At 36.4% G+C, this 12,618-nt stretch overlaps 1 long non-coding RNA gene across 1 annotated transcript; it reads left to right on the top strand.

Moving 5' to 3' along the window:
* Positions 1 to 6,524: 6,524 nt before the first annotated feature.
* LOC117294518 lies at positions 6,525 to 11,058 on the top strand. Its single transcript, XR_004519543.1, has 2 exons — positions 6,525 to 10,098; positions 10,134 to 11,058. It is a non-coding gene; the product is annotated as an uncharacterized LOC117294518 (long non-coding RNA).
* The last annotated feature ends 1,560 nt before the right edge of the window (positions 11,059 to 12,618 follow it).

Here is a 12,618-nt window from a genome sequence, read left to right as displayed (position 1 = left end):
GTATACGCCCTCATACGGTAAAAAATACGGTAACAAATACGGTAAAAAATATGACAAATTTGGCCAATTATTTATCTGACCAAGCAACACTGGTGTATGTACAAGACTCCATGTGTACTTGAACACATATCTCATTTTATTTATTTATGCAGCAAAATTTGTGTAATGGGCTACTTGTTTGCAATGTTCTGTCCAGTTGTTGTGAATGCTTCATTTATATGTTACAAACTATGTACATTGTAACCATTTTATGTATACATGTATATATAACAGTTTTATCCCCAATTTCTGTCCATGACTATATTAAGTTTTAGTTCCTTACATCAGAACCAAAAGCAAACCATGAAATATTTGTTGACAAAACGATCCAACTCATTATCTTTTATTTACACACATTTATAACTTATTAACTCACTAAATCATCTTAGGCTGTGTTTGAAGTCAGCAACTCATGGAATTGTTACTTCTTTTGTTTTAAAGTGTATTGTTACTATGTTGTGGTTTAAGATATTTCTACTCATCACTTGTTCTTTTATCCAACCACCTTTTTTGAGAGCAAAACTCACTGTAATTCATATCCTTAAATGTGCTGTGCCTAAGGTTTTCACCCATTGGTTTTCACCCATCTATAAATCCAAAGTCACGCAGGGATACCATTATCTATCGGTTTGTTTTTTCGCCAAACTTATATCCCGCAGACAATCAGCATCAACGATTCCGGAATCACAATCTCTGATACGGCGTGTTATTTTGACGGCGTCAGTCGTCCACACCTTAATATTAACCTGTGGTCATTTTAATCATACTTTGAATTCCCAAAAGTCACATCGGGGATAAAAACGGCGGATTGATTATCCAACTTTCCGACTTCACAGTTTGGGAACTCCAGAATTGAATGCCAAGGAAAAATTGCATCGGGGATCAAAACACTGATGGGATCAAAATACTTGGATGGCCTATGGGTTAGCTGCGTTGTCCGGGGACGGGAGATGTCTACTCTCGGTAGTTGAACTTGGCGACTCTGGTACGCGGGAGTCGCTTTACTTTCCCGGTAGAGGCTTTTGTAAAGCACTTAGTAACTGATGAAGAATCCACATAAGGTATGGAGAAAATTAAAGGGGTCGAAGTGGATATTCAACACATGGTGGTTTTAAGATGTTTAAGAGGTCATGAAGAAACTGAACTAATTCATGTTGGTTTAACCCATATACATCGATGTGTGTTAGCACTGTGATACTTTCCATAGTTCTGTGATAACAAAATCACATGCATATTACTCGGGCTAGGGTTCGAACCCACGACCTTTGCAATTCTAGACTAACTAGGCCATCGAGATTGCCCGGTAGCTAGAGGCAGTTCAAACTCTATGTTCCCAACTGAAATTGTCGCAATTGAAATGATCATCGTCCACTGTGTTTGTTCCATTGTTGGACGAAACCATCTTTATGGAATGTTCATTCTCTTCCCCTTCTTGTTCTAGCCAAGAAGATATAGAAAATGCATATTCCTATTTCACTTGAAATAGGGACATTCAAAACAGGGGAAATGTAGACATTTTGAAAGCCAAACCATTTTATTAATCTCTGTTTGCTGTTTAAATGTACTGGAGTTATGACAATTATAGTTTTGTTTGAAGCCGAACAATCCATATTGAACCCCCAGGAGTCCTCTTGAAGATTTGGCTGTTCAAATACTACTAACTACCATATCTTTCACTGATCAGATGTCCTTGAGTTATGTAGATGATAGTTTAAGACCGATGAGACTTTATCTTTCCCTTGTCACGTCTTTTTCCTTTTCGTTTTGCCTCGTTAAAATATCGGCCACCCAAGGGGGTTGGATTTTGCTCTCTAAACATCTACATATTTACTGAGAGGGCCTAGAGCGAGAGAGAAGGGATATTTATTAATGTCTTGTGCCTGGGTATATAAAGTAGCGAGTCTGTATCCATAATGACTATAAATATTTTATTACTCAAAAAGGAAAGTGCCTGCCAGTAAAATATCGACAAAGCATTTCATAAATCATTCATCAGGAGGTAGATGATCAGCGATCGTGCATTTATAATGTATTCGGGCAGGAGTAATTAATTAGAGCACATGATAAAATTCTCTGTTTGATTATTTAGTTTTTGATCATGACCCGCCAAAGTTGTCCCCCAAGTTTACCCAGTGGTTTGATGGAGTACCCAAGCTGTAGGGTTCTGTAGGGGAAACATGTTATCCTGGCTCATTATCCGTGGTCTTTTGTTGTCTATAAAATATAACCACAAGAAGGTAGTCATTGCTTTTTTTCTGTATGATCCCAATAGTTTAGTAGGAATGACAAACACATATTTGTAAAAGTGGAATAATCTCACCCAAATGTATCTCAACTGCATGACTAAACCTCCCCTCAGATCTCAAATGAATTGGAAATATATTTAAAGGCAACTGCATTTTGGGACACCTCTAGTTTACAGATGAGTTCACAATCCACCCCAGAATGTTGACCCACCAAATCTTTTTCACCCAAACCACCACACGCAAGCTTGTATACCCCTGCAACTGTGGACCTCCTATGGCCCTCTTTTTTGGTATAATCTTTAACTTTTTGGCAACAGCTCCCATTAGTTTTGTACACGTTTTCCCAACTATGGACCTTTCCCGAACCTTGGACCCTATTGTTATCTTTTGTTATAGGTCCCTGGTTTGAATGTGTATACCTACTCACTCCACCTTCCCTGCAAAGTGTCCGTATAATTCTTGATATGAAAACACTTTGGTTTAAAGTGTTCTACATTTCTCTGCAATTGGGCCCTGGAGATCAGTTTCGGTTTTGTTTGTAATAAAAGGAAAGAAATTACTAGTCATAGAGCCATTATTATTATCAAAACCAGTAAGGTTGATACACTGTATGTACTCTAAGTTCAACAGTCAATGTTCCTTCCAATATGCTTCACCTAAACTATGGAACTCTCTTTCTGACAATGTCAAAGACTGTAACACACTAGAACAATTTAAATCTAAACTTAAAACCCATCTTTTTTTTTTACAGAAGCACATATGGACTCTTATTTTAATTTGCGCGATACAAGAGCTGTTTATTATTACTACTATTATTATCATTTTTTTACTGTTGCCTCATGCACATGATAGTAGGAGCCTAGTCAAAGACACAGCCAGTGATGTGATCAGACACTAAAACGGTTGTGCAATGATTGAGGACCAAACAGAAAAAGAAGAAAAAAACTGCAAAATTTATCCCTTGGGAACAACCATACGCTAAGGTTTACTCTTTCTGAAATATCAGCTTATCATTTGTGTTGTTTGTAATATCTCTACTGCCAAGCAGTTTAAGAATTCTGATCAAATATTATCATCTCGCCCCGAGGATCCAGTTGATTGCACGATGAAAATAAGTCACGAATGAAGGTTTACACAAACAACTCTCCACTGTATCGGTACTTTAAACCTTCTTTTGTGTTTGATAACATTTATTTTCATCTACTTTATTTTTGTTTCTACATGTAGTTTTATATTTTTGACTGTACAAAACTATCTTATATATATTCTGTAAATAGTTTGTGGTGCACTTTTACTCAACCTTATTTTTGAAACAATATCTTTAGTCTGCATGCTGTAAAGATACATAAAGGCTGCTAAAATAGTTTGACCTTTCTATTTGGGAATGGGGAAGGAGTACATTGGTATACTTGATTACAAACTTTAAGGAGTCTACTCTGTGAATGTCATTTATTTTGGGAAAAACCTCGGCATTATACCTTCATCAAAGTTTCATCAATTTTACATTTCCCTGGCGTGCTGGCGCAATTATGAATTGTGATTCTCACATTACGAAAAGCTGGTCAGGTCATTTGATACTTGTTGCACTTTGCAGACTCTGATATTAGTCGAAAGGTCTTTTAAAGGCACTGGACACCTTTGGTAATTGTCAAAGACCAGTATTCTCACTTGGTGTATCCCAACACATGCATAAAATAACAAATCTGTGAAACTTTGGCCTAAATTGGTCATCAAATTTGCTAGAAATTAATGGAAGAAAAACATCTTTGTTTGACAAATTTGTGTGCTTTTAGCCGCCAGATGCCTGAGAAAGGCTTCAGTCCTGAAATCTTTATCAGATTCAAATATTCACTTTCTTTTGTTTTGGATGTTCAAAATTGTTCAGTTTCCAAAATGGTCATATAGAGGATGGTATTTCAGAATGTAATGTAGTCAGAAATATTTCTCAAAATAAGTGATACCAGTTAGTTATACTAAGTAATCTTTTAGCTTAAATATCATTCCTTTCCCCATCAATAATATACTATTTTAAAGTCCATGGACCAAAGCTTACACATTCTTCCTTTACTTTTTTTTCTTCTTCAGACCGTACAAGCCATCAATAATCTAATTCCATCACGGCTGCCCATCGATATCCCCCCAAAAATCACTGCAATATTTATATCGCTTTTAATGTGCTGATTGGCTCCATTACCCTTGCTTATTAAAAACAAACCTGATACAGTCAGACGCCTAGGGAGCATTATAGATGCATCATATGTGAGATGATATAGTCCTTTGTGAATCATATGCGACATAATAGTTGGTTGGAATGGAGAGTTTTGGGGCACTAATGCTCTAAATCCAACCGTTATTAAATGTTTGTGATATTCATTTTCATTCAGTGATGATTTAGAAGGTTCTTAATTACATTATTGCTCTCTGTGAAATATTGTTTTCTCGTCTCTTCATTTTGGTGATTATTTACTCACAGCTAAGCCTACTCAAGGCATTCCCTACTCATGACATTTTTTTCTGTTCGGCAAGCCAGTTTTTTATTCATTTATTTATTGTGTTTTGGTTCCGGGGTTTTTCTTTTTGAGTGTTGTTACAAGTATAATAGCATGTTTGTTTCTCAATAGATATTTTAAAGGGTGTGGCCAAGCATATTTATTATTTTTAAAATTAATTTTTAATTTGTGATCTCATTATGATGATGTGAGAGTCTCTGTTGATAACAAGTTCACAAAATGACATTCCTGTTTTGGTCTCTTAAGTGTAAGTTGTCCCTTCCTTGGTGGATTTCACAGAGAGTCTTATCTCGAGTTAGGACTGTGGACAAGTAATTATGACTAGCCTTAAGTTTTTTAATATCTTCGAGGCCAGTCCTATGAGTTAAGACTATCCTTGTGAAATCAACCCCTGAACCTTTCTGTATGGGTAAATCTTTACACTAAAATGAACAGTCATGTATCTTTTTTTCTACCTGCCCACATGGTCCCTGGTCACCATGAGGTAGATTATGCCTACATTGCCATTGCATGGATAACATAGGTTTGGACAAGGATAGGAAAATGTATCCATTATTTATTTCACCTGGGATGGTTCGCTAGGCCATATTCATGGAGATTGCATCTTGGTTTATAGGCTGGGTGTCATGGGACCTATAACTATAGTGTGATCATAATCATGAAGGTTTACCCTTTGGCATAATATCAGATATTATTGGGAACAGTATGGGAACATAATGGCAGTTAATTATCTTAATAGATCTTATGCATTGACGTCATTCAGCCGCCATCTTGCAAGTAATTTGATGACACAATGAAAATGCACTGATTTGTACGCATGCTGACACGATTGGCCAATGAACAATCTCCTTTTGATCTCTAGGTGAAGGCGCCAAACGCTAATGATGTCATATGCATAAGGTCTATTAACTGGTGGTTCTTCCACACACATATGTCTTATAACGAAAGTTGTCAGAAAAAGACTAGATAATTCTACATCACTCGAATGCACACAATGCATAAACAGATTGACCAATGTATAATAGCTGTTGCATTATGGATGAAAGACTAATTCCAATTCCGTTTTTTCCGCTTTGAAGTTTGAATCAATTACCTTAATGTATTACCTATCGAACCACAAATTCATTATCGTGTTGCTTTGGTTTTGTTTTGTTTTTATACTTTGTAGCTCAGCTACTCAAACAAACTATTGATTTTTGTATCCAATTTATTCAATTGAGCACTTGTACAAAAAAAAACCCACAGGAGCTGCTGAATTTATCCTCCGTACAAAAAGGTTGATATCATCACATCATGACTTGGGAAATAAATATGTGGGCGTCAAAGTTATTTATTTCTGAACATCCATGCAGAGCGTCAGACATGCAGTTGGATGTCTCAACAAACTTCACAATAGTGGCAGTGTGCTCCGATATTTTGTCATGCTTCATGTATAGCTTGAGTCTGAATAGTTCATGTTATAATTTAGTATCAGTCACTGTGGCTCATAGCAGTACTGCAGGCCTGTATGCTTCATTTTTGAAAGGGCAAGGGTACCAAGGCATGAGGAAATTGTAAATTTCTACTGGAGCATCAGTAGACCATCAAGGGCACCAAGGTAAAGACCCAGGGCATGGAGGCAATCGCCTTCTTGCCTCCGTGAAGTATCAGGCCTGTTATTGCTTATTCTGCCCCTAGTTGTTCCTCAAGTACAACTCATCTGCATACAGCCCCCCTCCCCCACCCCCACCCACTCCCTCCCCCACCCACAACCAACTCAATCTGTCAAACTTGTTAGTGGAAAACAACTTTTTAAAGTCGAGTGCTTGCCTTTGTTTTGTTTTGTTTGATTCAGAAAATCTGTCCAGTCATTTACAGATACCGATTGATGTAGGTGCTGCAACAGAATAGTTCCTTTATTTTATTCAAGTTTGTAAACAGATGGATTTTCAGCGCTGTTCTCGCCCTGATTCTGCAAGTTCCATGAAAATAAGCCAATCTTTATGCAACTCAAAATAATAAAAAGCTTCTGAAATAACTGCACAGTCAAGTTTTGTATCATTGCATTAGGTGATGCTGTACAGCATTGGTTCACGTAGTTCACGTACCTCAAGCCATTTAAATTTAAGATTATTTCTCAAATACCCCAAGAAATTGTTTTAAATGATACAAACTTTGGAATTTTTAACATAGGGATGTCGGAACATAGGTTTGTAACTGTGAACTTCACTTGAAATATCCAAGTATTGACTGTAATAGAAAACTTGTTATAGAAAATATTGTTGTAAATATTGTCCATACTAAAACACATTTTTCCATCGCTTCTATTTTGCTTTTGAGCCATACTCTGTCGTTGTGTCTATTGTATCAAGGCCATAGAAGTATAATTTCTTCTCTTTTTATTGGTTTTATATTCCACTGCACATAATAATAATTATTATATAGCACAGGAACTGGTTTATTCAAGAAGATATTGTAACAAATTTTAATAATCCTGTTAAGGAAATGTTTTAAGAAAATAAGGATGAGCAGTCTTAATAATATCAGGGGCCAGTTGTGTTGGTTTATTAGCCTCCAGTGATTAACAATGGTAAGGGCTGGCATTTGTTTTTGCTATTTGTCAATATCACTATGAGGCTGTGCAAGTCTCGCACTTTTCGTTCAATTTCTGGAACCACTTTGGTCCCACATTCATTGCTTTAAGGCGGAAGGAAACAAACTTGTGCACTTTAATGAGTCCCAATCTTCCAAGACTTGCAGTCTATAAACCAAGGAAGAAACTATAACTCAGAATTTTATTCATTTTTGATTATTTATCATCATACATGTAGCCTTTTGATTTGTCAATATAACCATCCACAAAAACTCGCTGTGCATGGTTTGTTTGTAATTTAAATTTAAACTATCAACTGTGTGATTTGTACGACCAACTTTCATTCTTGAGCAGCCATCTTGTATTTTTCCCATACAAAAAATAGTCAGGTTCCTCTTCATATTCGATGGGATTCAGTGAGCCACAGATGCTATTGCACATGTGGAACTAGACTGCCATGATGGCAGACTTTAGTTCACTTTGTAAATTATCTACTCAAAGAATCTTGGTGCTGATAAATCAGGCCTTTACCCTTTTAAAAATTGATTGTTTTAATGAGAACAAAAGATCAAAAAGGTATCTTAAAAGATGAAAATGTCAAATACCTCTATTTTCTGTTTTTTAGTTTGTGTTTGTGCAATATTTTAGTATGTCTAGGGTTTGTTGTCCAACTTATACTAAGAGAACAATCTGCTATTTTATAAAAAAAAATGAAACAAAAAAGGTAATTATTTCATACAAAACAATTTAATAGATTAACTAGTGATGGGCATGTGATATTTTAAGATTATCATGATAATTGTTTTAAATGGTTATCTCTAATCACTTGGGATTTAAGAGGCATTGAAGCATTACTAGTGGAAAATCCAAACAGCTCAGTTTTTGTTTGAAAAGCAGTAGGCCTCCTATACACAAAGCCTTTTCTAAGCGTAGTGATGTCTATTGCCACAGTTTTTATACTGTTTTGTTTGTTGGTGGAGTCCAGTCCTATTAATTATCGAACTGGAAATTTCATCAAATTCGGTAGGCACTTTTGGGAATATTTATTCAATTAGCAAGTTTTGTTTTATCCTATTTTGTGCACATTCATGTTCTTAAGATTTTGAAACAAGTTTGTTGAAACTTGATCAATGTATTATTTCAGTTTAAAATTGGTACTACCTCAATACTTTAAAACGGTAAGACTTCTAGGTTAAAGATTTTCCCCAGTGAGTTCCACAGATGTAGACTATGTTGTTCCCCAATTAGTTCACGCTCAGTAGTTTTCTAGCTGAACTTGAGTGATATATTTTCTCATTGGGTATTCAAACTATTAAAAAAAAAAAATAGGCCTACTTAATAAATATGTCATTAAAAACATGCCACATAAAAGTCTTTGGTACCACATGAAAGCTAGTTTTGAATGTAAACATGAAAGTTAATATGGACGAGAGGTACTTCTAGGGTTTGAAACTTTGCATGGTGGGAGTATAATAAGTTGAGGTTTGTGGGTAGCACCATGTGTAAATAAATGTTGAGTTGTGTGGGTTCTGAAAAGAACCTGTTAGTTCTGGTTCTGATCAGAACCAAGACTACTCAAAAGAGATTACACATGGGGCTGCTGCAAACTTCACCTGATGAGAGGGACATGAATGAGGTTTATGGTTGTACATTAAGCTTGTGAAAATAAGCTTACCTGCATGAGAGATTGTCGAATACCAAATAGCAGCGTGCACGAGTGCGAGGTTACCAAATCAAAATAACGTGCGAGGTGTACCACAGGAGGTCTACATGGATGAGGAGAGTGAGGCATGGTACCATCAAGTGAGGGTTATGTAATTGAGAGGTGGATAAAATGTATCTGAATAAGAGAAGGGTGTGGTACAACATAAAAGGTGTTATGATCCGGAGGTACCAATTTGTCGTGAGGCTTGCATGTATGAGGGATAGTCATAGCTCCGCACGAACAACTTACTCAGACGAGAGGTGTTGGCCGTGGACATTCCTCATAGTAACTTATGAAAGCTTACATAATGAGCTTTTGTTTGAGGTACTTAGAGGTATATGAAAGCTTACATCAGCTTACAAGTGTTTTAGGTACCACATACAAGTTGTTGTTGAGAGATAGTCATGGTGGAGCCTCTGGGTGAGAGGTATGTACCTCATGAAAGAACGCATGAGATGTAGTATGAATGGCAAAAGATAGAGTAGGCTAGGGACATAATGTGATAGGTTAGTTTCGAGAGCCCATGAGAAATAACGGAGAAGAGGTGGTCATGGTACCTCATGAGTGCATACATGGATGAGAGGTTGTCATGGTAACATGTAAAAGCTGTCAAGGATGAGAGGACGTCATGAAACTAGTGGAAAATAATTACACCGATGAGACTTCGTATTGAATAATTTTAAATAAATGTAAACGAGAGGTACATTAGTACACTTGAATGCTTATGGTGAGAGGTATAGCACTTGAGGTATAGCTTAGCCACATGGAACCCAATGTGATTGAGCGCGAATCATAATTTCACAGAAAAGCTTATCACAATGCGAGGCAGATACTACAGGAAAGCTTACCGATATGGAGGTGCATTGTGGAAGCTCAGATCAACAAGAGGTATAGCCGTAATGAGGTTGAAATGTATGAGAGGTACTCATTGAACAATGTGAAAGCTAATAGATGAAGTACTCATTGAACAATGTGAAAGCTAATGGATGAGGTACTCATTGAACAATGTGAAAGCTAATGGATGAGGTACTCATTGAACAATGTGAAAGCTAATGGATGAGAAGGGGTTGTTAATTATTTAAATCTTCTTCTGAAATACTTTGAAAGTTGGGGAAGTTACATTCAAAGACTCCGCAAATATGTAATCCTTAAGTATTCATCATTTTGAATACAGCAATCAAAATTAGCCTGTATGAATGTGCACAAAGTTCCCGACTTTTTGTTTGTGCTTTCATAAAAATTTGAAGAAATCTATGAAGCTTGTCTGTTGTATGTGTTTGGTTTAAAACTAGACGAGTTTTATTTATTCACTCCGAAAAAAATGATGATGTGTTTTCCCTTCTAACCAATCAACTCTTTATAAATAACTGATTATTATATTATTAAAACCAATGGTTAGAAATCCAGGCTTGAAATTAGTGCAGTGCCCCCTGGTCTTGGCCTTAGTGTCCCATCAAAAGTTTCCCATTGACTTTTAAGATATTCCAATGGAAGTGCCCTTTTGCAAAATAAAAATGGCCTTGCCCTTTCAAAGATGAAATTCCAGGCCTGGAAATCCACCATTTGAAACGAATTTTGTGTAAAAAGGGTAATTTTTTATACCACAGCTCGTGCTTGGGCTATGTTTGCATGTTGATATTGTAAGAAATGTTAACTGAGATTTCAAGATCCTTTTCGCTGTAATGTTGAGAGGGGAAGTTTAACCTTATGGCCACCCCTCTGGATCAGAATTTGGGGAATAAAAAAGCTTTGAGCAAAAGAAGAAAGCAATTCTTCTCACAAACTTGTATTCCATGTCTTTCGAAGAATCATACATGTGATATTAGCAAAACATTTTGTGAAAAGTTGTGTTGGTTTAGGCGTAGATGCTGGTTGGTTTAAGGTTTCTGCTCAGTTTTCATAATAATTATGGTAATTGTAATAATATTATGTACACATTTTATGTTTTCTTATATTAACAGAAGTATAAACTAATACACCAACAGATTTTGAGTTGTTTGAGTTTTGTTTATTTGTTGTCATGTGTCCTGTTAAACATATGTTGTTTCTAATAAATTTACTTTCTGCAACATAGTTCAATTAGGCTCTTGTTTTGTTCTCTTCAGTGGAGTTTCAAGGTCAATTGGAAGTTTTCATCAAAAGTATTTGGAAAACAAAAGAGGACAGTTTTTTACGCCAGGTGAATATTTGTGGGACAAAACAGACTGCAAGCAACATGTTACACCAAAGAGTCCACCAGGTTTGGGGGAAATAAATATACCACCAATATTGTTATAGGAATAAGAGAAATATAAGTTTACTTTTGAGGGAGAAAAATACAAAGTTAAACAAAAGTTTTTTATAAGATAAAAAACCACCCAGTTGGTCTTTGAAGTTTGCAGGTGTTAAATTGGTCTTTCCGTTTAGGGGGAAAACAAATTCCAATTAGATGGTGGACTGTTTATCAGGGTTTTGGAGATGAAATGTATCTAGTTATGCGAAAATGAAACAATGAAAAGTACAAACAAGTTAGTTTTTAATCAATTTATTCTCGTTAATTCTCGTTTAATCAATTTATTCTCGTTCCTCTAACAAATCAACAATATGAGTAAAAAGCTGGTGTCGCGTGCAATTATATCCGCTGGACGATTTTGCATATGCAATCGTGTCCGCCCGGATGCTGCTGCATAATGCAATTGTGTCCGCCCAAGTGCAAAACTGTCCTTGCAGTAAATTAAACGCCCTTGGTCGACGTATTACGTTCGCCATTTTTTTTTAAGTAAATGAATGACATGGGAAATGTTCGGCCGTTGGGTATTCGCTGCAATCATAAAATACGTGAATATTATTATTATTTATTTGGCAATTCACATAAAAATACAAAAATACAAATAATTTATACGAAAAGGATAAAACTCTTAAAAACAATAACTATATAAATATATACATCTGGATTGCAAAACAGTAAAAAGGGGGATACATCAAGATATAAAAAAGGAGGACAGGCAGTAAAAGAGAAGACAAAGTACTACACGACTGAGGACAACGGAAAGAGAACATTCTGCATGCTGCATCTACGTAGGTTCAGTGCATGCACGCTCGCTTACTCGTGCACATGTACAGTCATGTTCATATCCGCCGGATGGTTTTTGCAACGCCCTGGACACGATTGCATATGCAAAAGTGTCCGGAGCGGACAGTATTGCATGGCGGACACAATTGCGTCTGACACTGGCAGAGTATAGCAGATTTCATAGGGGTGTCAAAGTGTTTTTATTGAACCATTTCCTTTGGGGGTATGGGGTTTACAAATAGAAAAGCCCATTTCAAGCAATGAAAGAAAGCAAAAACCTAATACAAGTAAACTTTATGGATGTTTAAAGCGCAAAAGGGGAGGCTTTGCATAAGGTGCCCCGCCCACAATTTGGACAGGTCATATACCTGTCTTCATTCTACATTGTGTGAAGGTACCAATTGAAGAGGAGCAGACTTTTCACCCATGTCAACGCGTACCAGCGTAAACAATACTAAAACCGCGCACTAAAGCTACAGATGACCAGTTACACG

The sequence above is a fragment of the Asterias rubens genome, chromosome 9 (genome assembly GCF_902459465.1).
Source record: "Asterias rubens chromosome 9, eAstRub1.3, whole genome shotgun sequence".
In the NCBI taxonomy this organism is placed as follows: Eukaryota; Metazoa; Echinodermata; class Asteroidea; order Forcipulatida; family Asteriidae; genus Asterias; species Asterias rubens.
The sequence above is the reverse complement of the archived record's forward strand: the minus strand, read 5'-3'. Positions and strand labels throughout refer to the sequence as shown.